This window comes from Ochotona princeps, chromosome 15 (genome assembly GCF_030435755.1).
Source record: "Ochotona princeps isolate mOchPri1 chromosome 15, mOchPri1.hap1, whole genome shotgun sequence".
Lineage (NCBI taxonomy): Eukaryota > Metazoa > Chordata > Mammalia > Lagomorpha > Ochotonidae > Ochotona > Ochotona princeps.
The window spans coordinates 45,051,413-45,072,826 of NC_080846.1; the positions used below are offsets into that span (position 1 = coordinate 45,051,413).

Sequence of the window (21,414 nt, forward strand, 5' to 3'; positions counted from 1 at the left end):
GAGCTTCTTCTGGGTCTCCCCTGTGGGTACAGGGTCCCAAGGCTTTGGGCCATCCTCGACTGCTTCCCCAGGCCACAAGCAGGGAGCTGGATGGAAGTGGAGCTGCCGGGATTAGAACCGGTGCCCATATGGGATCCCATTGACTGCAAGGCAAGAACTTCAGACACTAGGCTATGACACTAGGCTCCCAACTTCCATTTTCTAAGCGCAATGATCAGGTCACAAATTGATTGCTTATAAATTACTAGTATTTAGCAATGTGCTCTTTGATTTCTCTTTCACAGTTTCCTAATAGAATCTCCTGTAGACAAATGAATAATGGAACTTCTAAAACAAAGTTTGTAGCATTGTGGCAGATAGTGGGATGGATATTTTCTTGAGGTCAGGTCCTGGGGAGGATCACTGGAAAGAATACAGATACATAATTATGGAACGTTTATCTAGTTATGCTTGCAATGTATGAAAGTTTAGCTAGTTATTTTAATTCTTTAAATATGTTACATTTTGTCTCTTGTAAAGTTGGAAAAATAGTATCTGCCATAATTTCCTTGAATTAATTAATTTAATTGAAGGAATTAACAAAGTTAATTCAAGAGTCAAGTGAGATTTGGCATGTTAAAAACTCTTCCCACAAGTTGTAGAAATAAAGTGAACACATATATTGGCATTGCTGTTAGGATTCTTGTCACACTGTGAAGCTTTGTTTATAAACCCTGTAGCAATTAATCTAGGGTAGGTGAATAGTATTTTCCTGTAGCATTTTGTTTCTGTATTACAGAGATAGTTAAAAGATAAATAGTATAAAGATCAAAATTGGGGCCCCAGCACGGTAGCCTACTGGTTAAAGTCCTTGCCTTGAACATGCCAGGATCCCATATGGGTGCCGGTTCTAATCCCGGCTGCTCCACTTCTCATCCAGCTCCCTGCTTGTGGCCAGAGAAAGAAGTTGAGGATGGCCCGAGGCCTTGGGGCCCTGCACCCATGTGGGAGACCTGGAGGAAGCTCCTGGCTCCTGGTTTAGGATCAGCTGAGCCTCAGCCGTTGGGGCTGCTTGGGGATTGAACCAGTGGATGGAAGTTGTTTCTCCGTCTTTCCTTCTCTGTAAATCTGCCTTTCCAATACAAACAAATAAATATTTTTTAAAAAGGTTAAAATTGTAGTATTTTAAGAAACATGAACATGTTTTAGCTTACCTTATTGGGGGCAGGAAGATGGGGATACAAGGATCTAGAAAAATAGAGGAAGGGAGAAGTATTAGTGAGTTTAATGTATGGCTGTCCCTGGTTCCTGGAATGCATGCTGCCACACTGTTTCTACTTTTACAGTTTGTGGGAAAGAAACATGTTCTTGGAATTCATCCTCTTCATTGATAACTTCATACTAGAGTCATTGAATGATATAAAAAGCAAAATCCAAACATTCCAACCCAATCATGTTAATCATAATCACTTGTTCCATTTCTTTTTATCCAATAAGAAATAGCCATTTAGGGTTGGTATTGTAGCTTAGTGAGTAAAGCCACCACCTGCAAAACTGGCATCCCATACGGGCTGCTCCACTTCCAATCCCATTCCATGCTAATGGCCTGGGAAAAGCAGAAGATGGCCAGAGTATGGGCCCCTCCCACCCATCTGGTGGGAAGAAGAAGAAGCTCTTGGCTCTTGACTTCAGCCTGTCAAAGTCCCAGCCATTGCCGCTATCTGGGAAGTGAATCAGTGAGTAGAAGAACACCCCCACACACATCCTCTGTTTCTCCCTTTCTTTGGAAATCAAATGAATCTCTTTTTAATCCTATTTTTTGCTGGCTACTATTTATAACTTCTTTTAAAATATTTATTTATTTGAGATTTATTTTTATTGCAAAGTCAGCTATATAGAGAGGAGGAGAGACAGGAAAATCTTCTATCTAATGATTCACTCCCCAAGTGACCACAACGACCGGAGAAGCGAAGAGCCAGGAGCTCTTCCATGTCTCCCACATGAGTGCAGGCTTCCAAGGCTTTGGGCTGTCCTCAAATGCTTTCCTAACTCTACCCTGCCTCAGTGCCTCCAATAGTCAAAGCTAAACCAGACTGAAACCAGGATGCGTATCTCCATTCTGCCTCTCAGGGGGGTAATGTCCTTGGGACATTAGCTACAGTTTTCCAGGCATGTTTGCAGGAAGCTGGATGGGAAGTAGAGATGGGTCTTTATCCAGGTACTCCAATGTGGGCTGCCACTGCACCATAAAGTCCCCTCCCCCATCCTTTTCTTCTTGAGCACTGTCAGTTCTTATTCCAAGTTTTCATTCATAAAAACAAAATGAGTGGGCCCGGCGGCGTGGCCTAGTGGCTAAAGTCCTCACCTTGAACGCCCTGGGATCCCATATGGGCGCCGGTTCTAATCCCAGCAGCTCCACTTCCCATCCAGCTCCCTGCTTGTGGCCCTGGGAAAGCAGTCGAGGACGGCCCAATGCATTGGGACCCTGCACCCGCGTGGGAGACCCGGAAGAGGTTCCAGGTTCCCGGCTTTGGATCGGTGCGCACTGGCCCGTTGTGGCTCACTTGGGGAGTGAATCATCGGACGGAAGATCTTCCTCTCTGTGTCTCCTCTCTGTATATCTGACTTTGTAATAAAATAAATAAATCTTAAAAAAAAAAAATGAGCACCGTGGCTGCTCCTACCATAGTTTTTTTCTGATTTTACTTTGCAGTTGGCTTTCATTTACCTCTGGCTAATTCTCACAATAATGCTAAGAAGGGGGTCTCATTTTAAAGTTGAGGAAACCTGGAACATACTCAGAATTGAATCAACTTGTGCAAATAACCAAGCAGAAAGTGTTAGATTTAGCAATGGTGAAGAAAGTTTCTGCCAACGGGATCATAGCAAGCCCTATTGTCTGTGTTGATGGTTTCGTTTCATTTTATTGTATCTAATTTTCATTTTCAGGTGGTTTGTAGGATTATACTGCTTTTGTGACAATGGCATTTTAAGCCATTCCTCCCCTCCCCCAGGTTTTCTATCTGCAGTTTTACCTGGTTACCTTTAACTCAGTTTCCCAGATCTGATAAGGGAGCTGTGTAACAAGTTGTGATATGTCACCGATCTTTGCTTCTCTTTTTCAAGTTCACTGATTGTTATAGCAAGTGCTATCTTGGGTTTATTTAGGCAATGTTCTAACCCCATACACTAAATTGAGGAATATCATCAGAATTCAATATCATCAGAATTCAACATAGATTTCAAGTTAAGCTATATAGTATAATTACTTTCAAATGAGTGAATTTTGTTAAAACTACTGTAGTGTTATGGTAGGACTTCATTACCTGGTCTTTTGTTACCTCAAGTTAAATGCATCACAATACTGTGCTCTGGTTACAAAAGAGTCCCTTAAGGTTTTTGTTGGCAAGTCACCATCAACAATTGAGAATTCAGTGTTTTAGATTTCATCTGAAATTAGTGTTTCAAATACAACAATAAATGGCTTTCATGGTTGTCAGCTTTGATTAATGTAATATTGAGCCTCTTGATTATATTATACCACTACTTTGTTTATTAGCTGACAGATTGGAAAAAGAATGAAGACGTGGGCTCTGTCTTACAAACATTAAACGTATGGTCTTTTGATTTTGTCATTTAGAATACTCCTACTTTTTTTCTTCAGAAACATTTGGCTTTAATGCTACAGTAGGTTTTTGTCGCTAAATCTTTAATTTGTCTGCCAGAATACTTTAGTAATGTCATTAAACATGTCTAATACAGGACAGAGTTATGAGTTGGCCCAGAGATAGAGTAAAGGCATCATTTTAATGCAAACAGAATGAAGAACAGGCTGATAATGTGTTAGTAATAATGCCTCCCATTTCAAAGGAATTTATACCATTAACCACTCCTGTATTTTCTTTTTTTTCTTACTTACCAACTGAGAAAATTAAGATAGTGATTTTTCCGAGGCCACATGCAACCATCAGTCTGGGAATACAAAACTAATTATATGGCCATTTGTTGTTCTTTGCAGTGTACCATGTAGAAACCAAGGAAGTCATTTCTGTAGATGACTAGTTGTAAAGTCATTTTTCTTCCTTCAATTTATTTACTCATGGAAAATCACACTTAAATCTGATGGCTTAAATCAGACAGAATAATGTGTTGGAAGCAAACAGAATTTGTATAGGTTTGAAAAAAATTGGTTTCAAAAATTTTACCTACAGCTCATCTCCTGTGCCATTTGGTGTCCAGGCCTATTCCTGCCCGCCAGGGCCACACAGGAGGGCCTGCTGTCTCCATCCTGCCCTCTGCCCAGTCTGCCTCCTCCCTGTGTAGCTTAGCTCAGAGGTAGCTTTGGCTGTTGAGGAAGCATCTCTCAATCTTTAGTATCTTTGAGATTTTTTTTCTTTTTCTTCTTGAACGGCCACTTGGTGTCCACTTAAGAAAGGTTTCTCATGTTTGCAGTATCTTTTGTCTTTTGCCCCCACAGTAGCATCCTTTGTCTCCAGTCAGCTCCATGTTTGGGTAATAAATCATTATCTCATCTCCCTTTCAAGTAGATGAAAATAAAAATAACTTCTTTTAAAGAAATATTAAATGAATACATAATATATTTTGCTGTGGGGTAGAGTAATGTTGAGCATAATTCTCTGCAACAATTAACTTGTGTAAAAATAATCGAAGAAGTTTCAGTATTTTCTGGAATACACACATCCCCATAGAGTAAAGCTGCCGAGTTTAATACCAGAAGTAGAAATTGACTTTCATATTACAAAGATGGGGTTGAAAATAAGATGAAATTTCACATTGGTAGTTTCATTGCTTTTCTGTTGCATGTTCTTCTGAGATTGTGATCTGTCATTTATTCCTGATTTTTGGCTGCAATAGATTTGTCAGTGGAAAGGACTTGTGATTCATCTTCATTCTTTAAAGAATAAATTTGCTGAGTGTTTCTGGAATGGTAGACGCAGAAGCAGTCAGCCAATATGACTTGCAGGGAGTGTGCCTGCATTTAAGGAGAGACTTTGGTCTGAAGAGCTGTCCAGCATGCATTTTTTTCCCCAAGATTTAGTTTATTTTTATTCGAAAGTCAAATATACAGAGAGGAGGAGGAGAGACAGAGAGGAAGATCTTCTGTCTGATGGTTCACTCCCAAAGCGGCTGCAAAGGCTGGAGCTGAGCCAATCTGAAGCCAGGAGCCAGGAGCTTCTTCCGGGTCTCCCATGTGGTTTCAGGGTCCCAAAGCATTGGGCCATCCTCAACTGCTTTCCCAGGCCACAAGCAGGGAGCTGGATGGAAAGTGGGGCAGCCGGGATTAGAACTGGTGCCCCTATGGGATCCTGGGCGTGCAAGGCGAGGACCTTAACCACTATGCTATCGCGCCAGGCCCCACAATCTGATGTTATGACATATATAGATAATACAATGGTTACTCTAGTGAGGCAGATTAGTGTGTCCTTCTGTCCTTTCAAATAGTTACTTTTCTTGAGTTGAGAACAGTTAAATGTACTTATTTTTAAAAAGAAGTCTGTAATAAAGCATGACTTTATTGACATGAGTCCTCATGTTGTCCATTGGCTAGCCAGACTTGCTCATCCTACAGGTTTGCTACTTTGTATGCTATTGTTTCCCTGTGCTTTTCTTCCTCTCCTTCCACCACGGTTCATCACTGTTTTATTCTCTATTTCTGAATATTTGAAAATTTTTAAATTCCACATACAGCTGAAAATGTGCAATATTTTCCCATCTCTGCCTGGGTTTTTTCACTTAGTGTAATGTTTTCTAGGCCTTTACATGCTGTAGCCAATGGCAAGGTCTCATTCTAAAGACATACTTATTTTTATTTGAAAGGCAAAGTTACAGAGAGAGGAGAAACAGAGAGACAGAGACACAGGGAAGGGGAAAGAGAGAGAGAGAAAGAGAGAGAGAGAGAATGAACAAGACCTTCCATCCGCTGTTTCACTCCCCAAATTGTTTCAGTGGCTAGAGCTGAGTCAATCTGAAGTCAGGAGCCTGGAGCTTCTGGGTTTTTCACATGGGTGCAGGGGCCTAAGCCATCTTTCACTGCTTTCCCAGGCATAGTAGCAGGAAGATGGATTGGAAATGGAATAGCTAGGACTTGAGTTGATGCCTGTATGGGATGCCAGCATAGCAGAAGGAAGCTTATCTTACTATACCATGCCTCCAACCCCAAGATCGCCTTCTTTTTAAAGGCTAAGTAATATATTCTCTCTCTTCCTCTATTAGCTCTATGACATTTTGACATATCCCTTAAAGATTATGCTGGAGTATTATGAAATACAATTGTGTCAAAACTCTAGAACTGGGTGTGATGCAGAAAAGGTTTTCAGGGTATGAATTAGAAGAAAATTGTAGTGGTTTGGGGGAAGCAGGTGTTTGGTACAGCAGTTAAGATGTGGCTGGGATGCTGGCTACCCCATCCTGACTGTGTTTCAGATTCCAGCTTCCCTCTAATGTGTGCGGTGGGAGTTGGAGGGGTTCCTCCAACCCATGCGGAAGACCTGATTTGATGTCCTGGCTCTTGACCTATGTTTGGACTAGCCCTGATTGTTGTGGATATTTTGGAAGTGATCCAGAAGAGAAAACATCTCTTTTTTCAGATAAAAACTATACAACAATTTAAAAAATTTTTTTCAGTGGCTTTTGAAAAAAGTAGACTTTGGGCCCAGCATGATAGTCTAGGGCTAAATCCTTGCCTTACACACACCAGGATCCCCTATGGGTGCCAGTTTGCGTCTGGCTGGTTCACTTCCCATCCAGTTCCCTCCTCATGTGCTGGGAAAGCAGCAGAGGTTGGCCCAAAGCCTTGGGTTGCTGCACTCGTGTGAGAGAGCTGGAAGAACTCCTGGCTCCTGGCTTCAGATCTGCTCCAGCCGTTATAGCCACTTGGGGAGTGAACCACCAGAGGAAAGCTCATTCTCTCTCTCTCTCCTTCTCTCTGTAAATCTACCTTTCCAATAAAAATAAATAAATCTTTTAAAAACAAAAGAAATAAATAGAATTCAATTCAAATCTTTTTTTTTTTTTGCCTTTTGATATACAAGTGACTTCATGGAGTTTTTGTGAAGATTCAATGAGGTCTTGCAGGTGAAGAGCAGTTAGCACACAGCAAATGATAGGTGGTTGCTGTTACAGGTGATGGCCCCTTGTTACTAAGCAATTATATTTTATAGCTGAAAATAGCAATAGAGTAGGAGTGAGTTACTATGCAATCGGTCGTACTAGAATAGATGGTAGAAATTGATCTGCAAGTCTGACAGCCACGGTGGTTATTACACGGTCTGAAACTTTGAGTATCCAGATTAAAGTTACTTTTGCCATATATCTAACATAAGAATAGATGCGTGATTTTATCTGTGAAGCTTCATGCAATTTGCGTGGTTTAAAAACCTCGCAAGGAGGTTTTTATATGGGCTTCTGGGATTAGAACCAGTGCCCATATGGGATCCTGGCATGTTCAAGGCGAGGACTTCTGCCTCTAGGCCACTGCGCCGGACCTACTTTTTTTTTTTTTTAAGATTAATTTTGTCGGGCTGCGGGAGAGGACGTCTAGCTCGGATCCCGAACCCAGTCCGCCATGTGCCCATGGCTCATGGCGGGCTGGGCCCGGACATGCCTGGGTGCGGCCTGCTTCCTTCTGGGGTGAGTACGCCGAGGGGGGAGGCCTCCGTGACTGGGCATGTCCGGGACCCACCCAACACCCTCATTGGGTGGTGGGTGAATGGGATTGGGGAGGGGCGCAACCTCGGGCCTGCAGGATTTAACTTCCGGCTGCCAGAGGCGAGCCGAGGGCTGCGGGAGAGGACGTCTAGCTCGGATCCCGAACCCAGTCCGCCATGTGCCCATGGCTCATGGCGGGCTGGGCCCGGACATGCCTGGGTGCGGCCTGCTTCCTTCTGGGGTGAGTACGCCGAGGGGGGAGGCCTCCGTGACTGGGCATGTCCGGGACCCACCCAACACCCTCATTGGGTGGTGGGTGAATGGGATTGGGGAGGGGCGCAACCTCGGGCCTGCAGGATTTAACTTCCGGCTGCCAGAGGCGAGCCGAGGGCTGCGGGAGAGGACGTCTAGCTCGGATCCCGAACCCAGTCCGCCATGTGCCCATGGCTCATGGCGGGCTGGGCCAGGGCGGCCAGTGCGCCATTTGGCGCCAGGCTGTGCCTACCGGCCGCCCGGCCGGGGAGCTCTGGGGTATTGGACATCTGAATCGCTGCTGAGATAGCTCTAGAGTGACCCCACTGTTTCTGGGATCTGAGTCAATCCTAAAGATTCCCAATGCCAGTAACTCTTCCTTTGAAGAACTTCCAATCCCTTAACAATGCTGAGCTTTGAACACCTATCAAGTAAAAGATAAGCTCCGGCTTGTGTAGCAGGCTGGCACCTAATGGTCCTCGGAGCAACCACGTGCAGGTGTGTGATTTACAGCTAGGAACGGTCCCAATCTGGGAAGCCACAGCTGGGATGAGGTTCCCACCAAGGGGTGTATGTGCTGGAATGGGGGCTGCGTTCTATCTAGGAAACAGTTGCAGTCACCCGAGGCACTAGTGTGGGCTGGGATTGGATGCACCAGGCCGGTTCAGATCCCAGCACCATCTGGTGTTATGGAGAAACAGGGTAGATGTGGGACTGACTAGGCTGGGTCTCAATCCCCTTCTGAGCCATGTGTGAGCTGTATGTGGGTATGGACGAGCCATGGCTGGGCTGAAACATCCAACAACAAGAGTCAGAATGGGGTGAAAGCCAGCCAGGAAAAGCCACTGTTCCTGCTAGGACAGGAGGTGAACTGAGTAGGGTTGGCTCAAGAACCCCCTGGCAAGCGCAAAATCTGCCATTGGGAGGGGTTCTGATGGAGGAGCCTGGGCAACTCCTCTGGCAGGACACAGTCCCTGCAGGTAAGCGCGAGAAGCATGATTGGAAACAGCCCAGAATAGGCCATGGAAAGTTTCCCACTGGCATGCATTCGGCATGGGTCAGGAGCAGGCCAGGCTGAATCAGTTCATGTCATCCTCTGGCAAATCCGATCACCAGAACAGAGTGTGGGTTGAGCCGGGTTTGGTTGCGACAAAACCAGTACACATTCTGGAACGCCAGGGCGTGGTTGCCTGTACTGGATATGAATGCAACACCCATCCAGCACACGTGAGATCCAGGAAGGGAGGGGCAGAGCTGGCGGGGGGGTTAAGGGGCTGGTCCCCTCGCTGGACAACCACTCCCACTGGAGAGTGTAGGCTGGGATAGAGACAGACACGACTAAGCAAGGCTACAACACCTGTGCGCTGCATGTGGACAAGATCAGGGCCACAGCATCAGCTGGCAGAAGCTGGCACTGGGGACTAATTCTGTCGAGTCAAATCACAGGACCACCTAAAGAGTGCATAAACCGGGACAGAGAGACCTGGGAGGGAAAAAGTGGGTTCCCCCTTCTTGGGTCACTATTCCCGTGGGAGGGCATGAAAACTAGGACGGGGGCTGGGATGGCTAGACAGAGGCACTCAACAACATCTGTGAGGGCTGGATGGTTGAGTCGATTAGATAGAACTAAGCTTTAATACCCATTGACAAGTACCAGAGCCAAATGGGATGGGGGACAGACTGGTCTTCTGCTACACAAATTGGCAAACCAGGGTAGGGGGCAGGCTTGGTGGGGGTTATTGTGGGTCGCCCCGACTAGGCTGCAGCTCCCACTGGTTGATGTAAGGGCCGAACCAGACTGGACTGCAACACCCATTGGTTCCAGTGCAACTCGGGACTGAAAACAGAACCAACACAGCAATTGCAACCACCAGCTGATCAGGGTGATGGACTGTGCCGGGCCCTGTGCTTGCTAGAACATACAAGAATCTGGTCTGGGAATACCTCAAAGTATCTTTGGAGATCTCCCCACTTGAACTGCTGGACTCAGAATTCTAACCAAGAAAAGACAGAAGACAGAATAGGACAATCATTCATCTCAGCTACATGTTGGCAGCGAAATAAGGGACAAATGGAGACTTCATGATGGACCATATCAATCAGTGGACCACCTCATCGAGCGAAACTGGCAGTGACTCATAACTGGAGAACTATTAACTCCACTTGAGCACATATCTCAGAGCATGCCCCACATATGGGACTTGGGGTGGGCGGGAAACCGGGTGGGGCTTCTCCCTCAATATCCCCTTTTACCTCAAATACATGATGGAAACAATATGGACATAATAGCATTGCATTGCCCACCTCCCTATCCCCCTGAACCTTTTTTTTTTTTTTTCTTCTCTTTCTTGATTTTCCTTCAACTATAGTTAACTATGTAAAGATTGTCAACAACAATACAATAAAATGGATTATACATAAAAAAAAAAAGATTAATTTTGTCTTTTATTTCGAAAGTAGTAACAGAGAAGGAGAGACAGAAAGATCTTCGTCTACTGGTTCTCCTCCCAGATGGTGACAGTAACTGGAGCTGGGCCAGTGAAGCCAGGAGCCAGGAGGTGTTGGTTCCTACATGTGGATGCAGGGTCCCAAGGACTTGGGCCATATCTACTGCTTTCACAGGCCATGAGCAGGAAACTGGATGGGCAGTGGAGCAGCCAGGTTAGGAACTGACTCCCATGTGGGTGGCGCAGGCTGAGTCTTAGCCTATTAAGGTGCTGGCCCAGCATCTGATTTTTACTGTGTGACTTAGTGTTTTTAGAAATCATTGTGGGCCCGGTGAGATAGCATAGTGGTTAAAATACTCACCTTGAACGCACCAGGTTCCCATAGGGGCACCAGTTCTAATCCTGGCAGCCCTGCTTCCCATCCGGCTCCCTGCTTATGGCCTGAGAATGCAGTCGAGGACGGCCCAAAGCCTTGGGTCTCTGCACCCATGTGGGAGACCCTGAAGTAGCTCCTGGCTCCTGGCTCCTGGCTTTGGATTGGCACAGCTCCAGCTGTTGCAGCCGCTTGGGGAGTGAACCCTCGGACAGAAGATCTTCCTCTCTGTCTCTCCTCCTCTCTGTATATCTGCCTTTCCAATAAAAATTACTAAATCTTAAAAAAAAATCATTGCAAATAAGCAGTATGTGCATATTATTTTTTCTTCATTAGTGTAGTCATTATAGGTTACTTTCCCAATAAACAATGGAAAACTTGAACAAGATTGCAGGTAGATTAAATTTACAAAATAATTTCCTTCTGCAATGACCAGGTTACAGGTTTAGAAGAGACTTTGAAAAATCCAGGCCTGCTGGTGATCTGGACGTTTTGAGTTGCTTTGTGTTCCCCTCCCATTTTCTGTCTGTTGTCCTACCCTGAATAAAGGGGACTCAGTTTTCTGAGGTAATCTGCCTTAAGTCACTGCTGATAACTTTTCCTGATGTTGGGTGGAAATTAGTCTTCTGGTACCTTCTTAATAGTCCTACTAGTGATTAACAGAGCAAATTCAGTGTATCTTCATCTGCTTTTGTTATGTGTAACAGCCAAGGGGAGTCCTTGATATGGCATAGTTTATCATTATGGACTTAATAATTACTATTCTGTTTTTTGCATGGTCCTTCGATTTCCGAAGTGCTTTCCATCAGTACGTTGACTGTATCTTATTCTCTAGTGACAAAGATTGGAGAAATGTGTAAACATAATACACACTTTGTACGGCAGCTACAATTTTCCTAATCCTTACAGGGTAGATCTTGTTATTTCTATTTTACAGGGAAGGAAATTGACATGATATAAATGTTCAAAATTGCCACACTTATTTGAAAGGCAGAATGACAGAGCTAGAGAAAGAGAGAGAGAGAGAGAGAGAGAGAAAGGAAGGAAGGAGGAAGGAAGAAAGAAAAGGAGAGAAAGAAAGATCTTCCATCTTCTGGCTCACTCCCCAAATGGCTGGCCAGGCTGAAACCAGGATCCGGTAACTCAACAGGAGTCTTCCAGATGGGTGAGGCTAATTCAGGTTCTTTGGCCATTATCCACTGCTTCCCAGCTGTGTTAGCAATGAGCTGGACTGGAAGCAGAACAGCTGGGACCTGACCTGGTACTCTGATATGGGATGCTGGCATTCAAAGTGGTAGTTTGAGCCACTGTGCCACAGTGCCACTGTGAACCACTGGACTTTAAAACCTTGGTCTTCATATTCCAATATGCTACATTTTAGATTAAATGGGGTGGACATGTTAAAAGATTTGTCAGGGGCTAGAGGAAGACCACAGAACTAGTTTGGGTAGTCTTATTTTTTTTGTGTGAAGTCCCTGAAATCCCATCTGTTCAATCCTTTGATTTATTCTTTTAAGAAGGTTTATCTATCTATTGGAAAGATTTAAAGAGAGGAGAGACAGAGAGAAAGATCTTCTGTTCACTGGTTCACTCCGCAAGTGGCTACAATGGCTGGAGCTGAGCTGATCGGAACTTCCTCTGGATCTCCTCTGTAGGTGCAGGGTCTGAGGAGTTTGGGCCATCCTTTACTGCAGAGCATGGCTCAGGTGCTTGGGCTCCTGCAATGGAGGAAGCTCCTGGCACCTGGCTTTGGATTGACTCATCTCTGATTGTTTATGGCCATTTGGGGAATGAAACAGTGAAAGCAAGCTCTTTTGGGCTTTTCTTCTCTCTGTAAACCTGCCTTTCTAATAAAAATAAATACATCTTTATGTTCCCGGCGGCGTGGCCTAGTGGCTTAAGTCCTCGCCTTGAAAGCCCTGGGATCCCATATGGGCGCCGGTTCTAATCCCGGCAGCTCCACTTCCCATCCAGCTCCCTGCTTGTGGCCTGGGAAAGCAGTAGAGGATGGCCCAATGCCTTGGGACTCTGTACCCACATGGGAGACCCGGAAGAGGCTCCTGGCTCCTGGCTTCAGATCAGCTCAGCTCCAACCATTGTGGCCACTTGGCGAGGGAATCAGCGGATGGAAAATCTTTGTCTCTCCTTCTCTCTGTAATGCTGACTTTTCAATAAAAATAAATATATATTTTTAAAAGAAACAAATCAGATAGGTGGGAACGCTCAAGAGGAGCAGTGGCTCAAGAGCAAACACCCTCACTTCCAAGCCTGGCCAGAGTGGCTCCTGAACACAATGAAGTGCGGACCTCTAGCCCCTCCCCGGGTCACATCCTGCTTGCCCAGCTGCTCTGTCAGCCTCACGGGGCGTGAAGAATGGAGATTTGGATTGCATTCCCGGCTGATTTCACAACTTGGGGGCATCTCTCTTTCAAACAATAACTTTTAAAAAGAAATAAGCAGGGACTGGCACAATGGGATAGCAAGCTAACCCTCTGCCTGTGGTACAAGTACTCCCTAGGGGCTCTGATTTGGTCCAGTCTGCTTCACTTCCCATCCAGCTCCCTGCTTGTGGCCTGGGAAGGCAGCAGGGGATGGACTCAAGCCACTCCCTGCAGCCACTTGGGAGACCCTAAAGAAGCTCCTGGCTCCTGGCTTTGGGTCGACTCAGTGCTGGTCAAGGCAACCATTTTAGGAATGAACCAGCGTGTGGGAGATCTCTCTCTCTCTCTAACTCTTTCAAGCAATTTCTCTATCAGTGTCTGATTAACTGAGTTAATGTTATGGTTGGAAGGAGTTTCAGAATCCAAATTTCTGTTTGGATTTTCTTTGGGGTCAGAAAAAGGGTGTGGAGATGGTACTCTTCTGGTGGTTCTGCATCCATTTCTGTCTCGTCTCTTCAGCCTCTTGGAGGATCTTTCAGTCCGCCAAGGCTCACAGACCTGATCCCTGTGAGTATACCATCTCTGAACTAGGAGCGCCCTTCACGCAAGCCTGCTCCTGGAGTTTCCAGTCTAGCATCAAGACTAGAATAGTCATCATGGTTTTGGCAGAGGCAGTAAACTGATTTTCTCTCCACTTTCTGTACTTTCTTTCAGCCACAGCTGCTTGACATTTTGAGAGCATTGTGCAGTGTGGTCTCGGCAAAATGTAATCACTTTTCAATATGCTGAACTTTGCCAGAGCATCAAGGCCAACAGTGACTCCTAGAGCTCTAAAATTCCCGCTGTTACACGTCAGGAAAGCGACCTCTAGCGGACTTCCCTGGTAGTCTCCAGGAAAGTCTGATATTTTTAGAAAACTGGCAAAGGGGCCCGTTGATCAGGGCTCTGAAGTTCATTTTGGCGCAATGTCAGCTTCAATGCCAAGGATACTGCAGGTGAGGGAGATAACATTTGGATAAAGCAAGGTTCATCAATGATTGAAAGTGGCTTCAACATATTTCAAGGCTCTGGGAATAACATTTTTCTAGAGAAGGATCAAAGATCAGGTAAGCAATAGATCGATCCACAAGATTGATTTTAGGGGGGAAAGTGGTCTTGTTGGGATCCTAAGCAGAGAGAATGGCTTAAGTCGTGATGGAGCTTTTAGGCAAAGTGAAGCAGTGAGTACTGCACATTTCATGTTCTGAGCGTTGGTACTTCCTGGCACAAGGAAGAGAGAGAAGTCACAGAGTTTCGAAGTTCCAACTTGGGCCTGAACTTACTTTCTTTCCTTCTTAAGATTTATTTATTTTACTTAAAAGAGTTACAAAGAGGGAAGGAGAGACAGAGATTTTCTACGCATTGGTTTACTCCCCAAATGATTGCAGCGAATGGAGACGGGCCACTCTGAAGTTGCTTTCCTAAGCCATAAGCAGGGAGCTGAATGGGAAGTGGAGTAGCTGGGACGTGAGCCAGCACCCATATGGGATGCAGGCATTGTGGGTGATAGATTGGCTTTCTATGCCATCACACCAGGCTCTCTTACTTTTAATAATAGGCCAAGGAGGTGGTAGTTTTATTTTCATTATCCTTTCCAGAAAATAAATAATTAGCATACAGTTGGATAGAGTCTGACAGGTTCTTCTCTTTTTAAAATATTTATTATTTTTATTGCAAAGTCTTTTACAGAGAGGAGGAGAGACAGAAAGATCTTTTGTCTGATGGTTTACTCCCCAAGTGGCTGCAATGGCCGGAGCTGAGCCGATCTGAAGCCAGGAGCCAAGAGCTTCTTATGGGTCTCCCACGTAAGTGTAGGATCCCAAGGCATTGGGCCATCCTTGACAGCTTTCCCAGACCACAAACAGGGAGCTGGAAGGCAAGTGGAGCAGGCCAGGATACGAACTGGTGCCCATCTGGGATCCCAGGCATGCAAGGCGAGGATTTTAGCCACTAGGCTACTGTTCCAGGCTCTGACAGGTTCTTTAATAATGTGCTACAGAGGCTAGGAGATGGGCTGAATGAGAATAAACAGGAGAGGAAGTAGCAGTGGGCAGTTTGTTGTGTTGTCCAGTATGGAGACTGTCTACATCTAAACTACTTCAAAAATAAAACAACCCTCCCACCCCATCGCTTCTCGGCCTTTTGGCTAAGATCAAGTGTAGTATCCGTTCTTATCAGTTTAATAAAACAAAACCCCAGTCTTTCAGTAGCACTTGAAGTTGCATTTGAAATATTCATGACCCATATAGCACCTAACGGCTGCCATGGACAGCCGTGGTGTTGTATGCCTCAGAAATTTGGAAGCTGCTGGGGGAGAACCAGGAGCTTGTATTTGTTAGAGGACACCCAGCCCAAGGCACAGTGCAGGAATGAGCAGTGGAGGAGCCACAGGCAGTTCTGAGTGGCTGGAACACAATGTGGGGCAGGACTGCTGGCTGATGAGTTTTCTTTCTGTATTTTTCTTTTTTTTAATTGTATAAATTTTATTTTTGATGACTTTTGCATATTTGATTAGGGTGCGGAGGATCAAGGGCTAGAGGCAAGTGGGTGAGACCGTTGTTTTGACATTCTCTTTTTCCTTCCTGTATGGGGGAGGGGAGAGATAAGGGGAGAAGCCACACCCAACCATCCCAGGGTCCCTGATGTGGGCCATGCTCCGAGGGTCCTGCTCAAGTGGTTTTGATAGTTCAACAGTTCTGAATTGCTGCTAATGACACTCCAATCACGATGAAATCTCTCCAGAATCTTCCAGCTGACATAGTTCTCTTTAGTCTCTGCCTGGATATTCACTGCCAGCTCTTTACTGGGGTAGTTGACCGATTTGGTCTGTCCTCTGTTCGCTGTTATGGTACCAGGTGTCCTCAGCAGGCTCCAGTGTACTGCCATATCCATGTGCATCTGGATGCAGGCCACTGCTCTGTCTAAGCCACTGAGGAGGCCCAGCTCTGACACATGCATTCCACAGTCAGACCATGCATTCCACAGCTCTGACACATGCATTCCATGGTTTGAGTTCTGAGTCCAGTGGTTCAGTTTGGGGGATTCCCAAAGAAACTTCGTCTGAAGTGATCCCAGACCTGATTCTTGTGTGTGCCTGCCAATACAGGGTCTGGTACAGTCTGTCACCCAAATCGGCCTTCTCATACATTGTTAGTTGCATTGCTGGGTCAGTTGTCTCAAACCCTGTCTTCTACACAAACTAAGGTGTGTTGCAGTACCTCCTGATCATGCCCACTGCACACTTGGTGCCCATGCAAACCAGTGGGAGCTGGTTGGAGTGACCAACAACAACCCCCACCAGGCCCACCTCCTGCCCTGGTTCCCGTGCTTAGCAGTATGTACAGCAGACTGGTTCTGTCTATCCCACATCCCATTAAGCCCTTTTACATGTCAATGGGCATTGAAACCTAGTCCAACCAGCCCCACTATCCAGTCCACACATGTGCTGGTGGGTGCCACTCTCTGTCTAGCCACGTCTGCCTCAGTCCTGGTTCTCATGCTCACCAATGGGAGTGGCAACCCAAGAGAGAGGTGCCCACTATTTCCCTACTGGCCACTGCCAGATCTTGCATTTACAGGTGGTACTGTGGTTTAGCTCAACAGAGTTCCCCCCGATGCCAGCATATGCTAGCTACAGCAAAGCCCAACCCGCCCTCACCCACTCTGTCTTACAGTCTTACAGCCTGGCTTGTCCCTGATTCAGCTTACATGTAGACCAACAGGTGTTGTAGCCCTGCCCAGCCTGGTCTGCCCCTCATCCCAGCTCTCATGCTCACCAGTAGGAATAATTGACCAGCAGGGGAGCTCCCTACAGCCCCACAACTGGGTTCACTCACTCTCCCTGGGTCTCATGTGTGCTGATTGGGCACTGTGACCCAGTCTGGTATGGCCCGCCTCACCTCGGCATTTGCCAGTGGGTGCTGTAGCTTGGCCTGGCCCGACCCACCCCCAGCTCTACCTCATGCTGGTGGGGAATACAGCTTAGCTAGCCCAGCCAGTCCCCAATCCTGGTCCTAGTATGAACTGGCTAGTATTGTGGCCCAACCTGGCATGACCCACATACCATTCTGGCTCTCAGATTTGCCAGTGGGTGATATGAACTGGCTCAGCCTGGCTTTTCCCAAACCTGAGGCAAAGGTAAGCCCGGGTCTGGGCTGCCCCTTATCATGGTTTTTGTGCTAACCTGCAGGAACTATATCCCAACAGAAGAGTTGCCAAACTCCTCCATCAGAACCTCTCCCAATGCCAGATCTCACACACCAGTGGGTCCATGGGCCAGCCCTGCTTAGCCTGCCTCCTGTCCTACCAGGAACAGTGGCCTTTCCTGACTGGCCTTCAACCCATTCTGGTTCTTACTGTTGGGTGTTACAGCCCAGCCAAGCCTGGTCCATATCCACACACAGCTCACATCACACATGGCTCTGCAGGAACGAGACCTAGCCCAGCCCATCCTAAATTCATCCAATGGGTGCTGGAATCTAGGCCAGTCTTGCGTACCCCAGACCCAATCCACATCTGTGCTGAGGGAGACTACATCCATGTCCAGACCCCCACTCTGGCCCTTGCACTCACCAGTGGGACCCACAACCCAGCCAGGGTGTCCCTTTAGCTCCCAAAACTGGCCTGATCCCAGTCACAGATCTCGTGTGTGCCAGTGGTTGCTCTGACCCAACTTGGCATAGCCCCTCCCCTCTCTTGGCCTTTGCCTTTGGCTGCTACAGCTTGGACTGGCTCAGCCAGCCTCCAGTCCCAACTCTCTCTGGCTAGTGCTACAACCTGACTCTGCTCAGTCTGCTCTCATCACTGGCTCATGCAGACCAGTAGATGTGGCAGCCTAGCCTGGCATGACCTGTACTCCATATTGGTTTCTGCACTTGCCAGTGGCCCAATGTTTGTTTGGTCCTGCCTGATCTGCCCCCTTCCAAAATTAACTCACACACTTGCTGACAGGAGTTACCCTGCCCAGCCTGCTCAACACCCAGGTCTGGACCATGTGCTCATCAGTGGGAGCTATGACCCAGTAGGCTCAGGCCACTCCCAGACCCAGATCTCAGATCTCAAGTACTCTCCAGTGAGTACATGGCCCTTAACTACATGGCCTGCCCCATCCGTCCTGGCATTTGTATGAGCTGGTGTGGCCCAGCCTGCACCATACCCTGTTTTAGGGTGCTTATGCAGGTGCTGCAGCCTGGACCTGCCCTGTTTGTTTCTAGCCCCAGTACTGGTGAGCATTGGTGAGTTCCATGGTCATGCCTAGCTCAGCTCAACACCATCCCAACTCAAGCTAACCAGTGAGACTTGTAGTTCCATAGGGTTGGGCTCATATATCCCCTACAGAGTCCAACCACAGACCTGGTTCTCTTGTGTGCTGGTTAGTGTCATGGTCCAGTCTAATGTGACCCATCCCCTGGTCTGACACTATCAGGTACTGGGATCCAGCCCTGCCAGACAGACCCCTAGCCATAGCTTGCATGTGCACTGGTGTGTGGTAGTCAGTCATGTTCCATGCTAACAAGCCCAGCCCAGAACTTCCATGTGGGCTGGTGCATGAGTCTGACTCATACAGATCTTCCTATCTCTCCCCTCCAAATCACTAGGCCTCAGTCCCCTCGCTCACCTGCAAGTACAGAGAACCTGTCGTTGGGTGTCCATCAGGAGTCATTCCTCACCTGCACATACAATGGTCTTATCCATGGATGTCCCTAGGCTGGGTGGCTAGCAGGTAGAGTCCGGTGCCAGTTGGTGCTCTGGCCACCCTCAAGCCCAGGACCCTCCCCCAGGCTAGCAGTGGTGAATGAGGAGCTAGGATCTTGAGCAGGAAGCCTGGGCTGGCATGGGTAGCCCCAGCTACAGCCACATGGCTGGGGGATCCAGACACCTGTGCTGCTCAGACTTACTTGGACTTTGCCCCCTCTGTATTTGTCTTTAAAAAAAATTTTTTTTTTGAAAGACAGAGTGACAGAACCAAGTACTTGGGTTATCTTCCATCTTCCACTGTCTACCAAGGCTCATTAGCTGGGAGCTGGATCAGAAACAGAGCAGCCAGGATGCAGAGCTGTGCTCTAACATAGGATGCAAGTGTTGCAGATGGGGGCTTAGTGTGCTGTGCCCTGGTGCAGTCTCGCTCCCTGTTTCCGTTGACTTCTCAGTCTCTTGGAGGGCTCTTCTCTGCCTGCTCCTGAGGTCTGACTGAATCTCAGGGATCTGCCCCAGCTCTTCTCACTTGGCTCTCTGCACACTTCCCTCCAGAGACCTCCCTTGCTTACTCTGTCTGCCTGTGTGGACCCCTGTGTGCATGTACATCCCCATCTGCAGGTCAAGTCCCTTTCTTTGCTCCAACTCTGCCCTGCATAGTTTCCAGCCCAGATAGCTCTTTCCTTCTCTCTGCTGCCTTCCCCCCACCCACCGCGCCACCTCTTTCTTGTGCACAGCCAGACAACTCTGATCTGATCGCTCTAGTCTGGAATGCTTTTCTGAGATTTACCTCTTCATGAGGTTGACTTCCTGGGCACCTCAAACTCATGCCAACGCTTTAACTCTCCACCTCCCTGACTCTCCAAAAACCAGCTGTCTCCTGCTCTGTTGAAGCCTGAATCTCAGCGGCCAGCCAAGAAGCCTCTCTCTCTCTTCCTCTTGCCCAGCTCCTCCACGCCGTCCATCACCCACTCCTCCTGGCTTGCATTGCTCAGTCTCTGTTCTGTTGTGCTTTCATGGTCTCCTCACCAATGTCAAGCCTTTCCTGGGGTCATGACTTTCCGCAACTCAGATCTTTCTTTAGGTCGTCTCCTCCTTTAATCTATTTTGTAAAGATTTTATTTATTTTTATTGGAAAGGCCGATATACACAGAGGAGGAGAGACAGAGAGGAAGATCTTCTGTCCAATGGTTCACTGCCCAAGTGGCTGCAGTGGTTGGAGCTGAGCCATTCCGAATCCAGGAGCCAATAGATTCTTCCGGGTCTCCCATGTGGTTGCAGGGTGCATCCTCTACTGCTTTCCCAGGCCATGAGCAGGGAGCTGGATGGGAAGCAGGACTGCCAGGATTAGAACCGGTGCCCATATGGGATCTCAGCATGTTCAAGGCAAGGACTTTAACCACTATGCTATCTCACTGGGCCCTGATCTGTTTCAACCTATTTGGGCCCAACTCTAACACCTCCAGGAGAATTCTGGGACTTCACAGTTTCAGCCTGGCCTACACTGCCTTTTCCAAAAAAAAAAAAAAAAAAATTTTTTTTTTTTTTTTGGAAAGATTTACAGAGAGGAGTAGAGACACAGAGAGAAAAGATCTTTTATCCGCTGTTTTACTCCCCAAATGACTGCCGCAGCTGGAGCTGAGCCAACCCAAAGCCAGCAGCCAGGAGCTTCTTTTGGGTCTCCCACGCTGGTGCAGAGTCCCAAGGACTTGAGTCATCTTCTGCTGCTTTTCTAGGGAGCTGGGTGGGAAGTAGGGTACCTGGGACATGAGCCAGCACAGTATGGAATTCCAGCATCACAGGGTGAAGGATTATCCTGTGGAGACACTGCACTCTCCTCCTGCCTTTCTCATCTTTTTTTTGTCACTTCCTTCAGGTCAGCTCCATCTTGCACTGCAGGTACCTAAAGCACTGGGGTAGAGGAAGATCTTTGTGAATCTCTCTGTCTTTGAGGTTTATTTATTTTTATTGGAAAGACAGATTTACAGAAAGAAAGAGAGACAGAAAGATCTTTCATCTGCTGACTCACTTCCCAAGTGGCCACGATGGTGAACTAAACCCATTCAAAGCCAGGAACCAATTGCCTATTCTGGGTCTCTCATGCGGGTGTAGACTCCCAAAGCTTTTGTCCATTCTCTGCTGCTTTCCCAGGCCACAAGCAGGGAGCTGGATGGGAAGTGGAGCAGCTGGGACGCGAACTGTTGTCCATTTGGGATCCCGGTGATGCCACTAGGCTAGTTTTTATACTTGTTACAGTGCATCTCCCAGCTTAATTATTCGCCTCACCTTCTCTCTTCCAGCCTTTGCACCTGCTCTTCCCTCTGCCTGGAACATCTTCCTTTTTTTGCCTAACTTTTGTTCATCTTCCAGGTGAGGACACAGGTCCACAACTCCTCAAGACAATGTCTTAGCCTTTCCAGGACCGAATGGCTTCCCCTTGCTGCACTGTAATGTTCTGGTCACTGGCTTGCCTCTCTGAAGTGGATTATGTGTATAAGGAGGGTACAAATCAGGGCTCTTGTCCTATTGATTTGTTTTGGCTTTTTAAGATTTATTTACTCATTTATAAAAAAGAGGAGTT

General features: G+C 47.0%; 1 long non-coding RNA gene and 1 other non-coding gene across 2 annotated transcripts in view; both read left to right on the forward strand.

Annotated features, from left to right (window-relative positions):
* Window positions 1-21,414, forward strand: part of LOC131482087 (uncharacterized) — a 177,642-nt gene that overhangs the window by 2,667 nt on the left and 153,561 nt on the right. The window lies entirely within an intron of this gene.
* Window positions 15,266-15,460, forward strand: LOC118757637 (U2 spliceosomal RNA). The gene has a single exon (XR_004995304.2). It is a non-coding gene; the product is annotated as a U2 spliceosomal RNA (small nuclear RNA).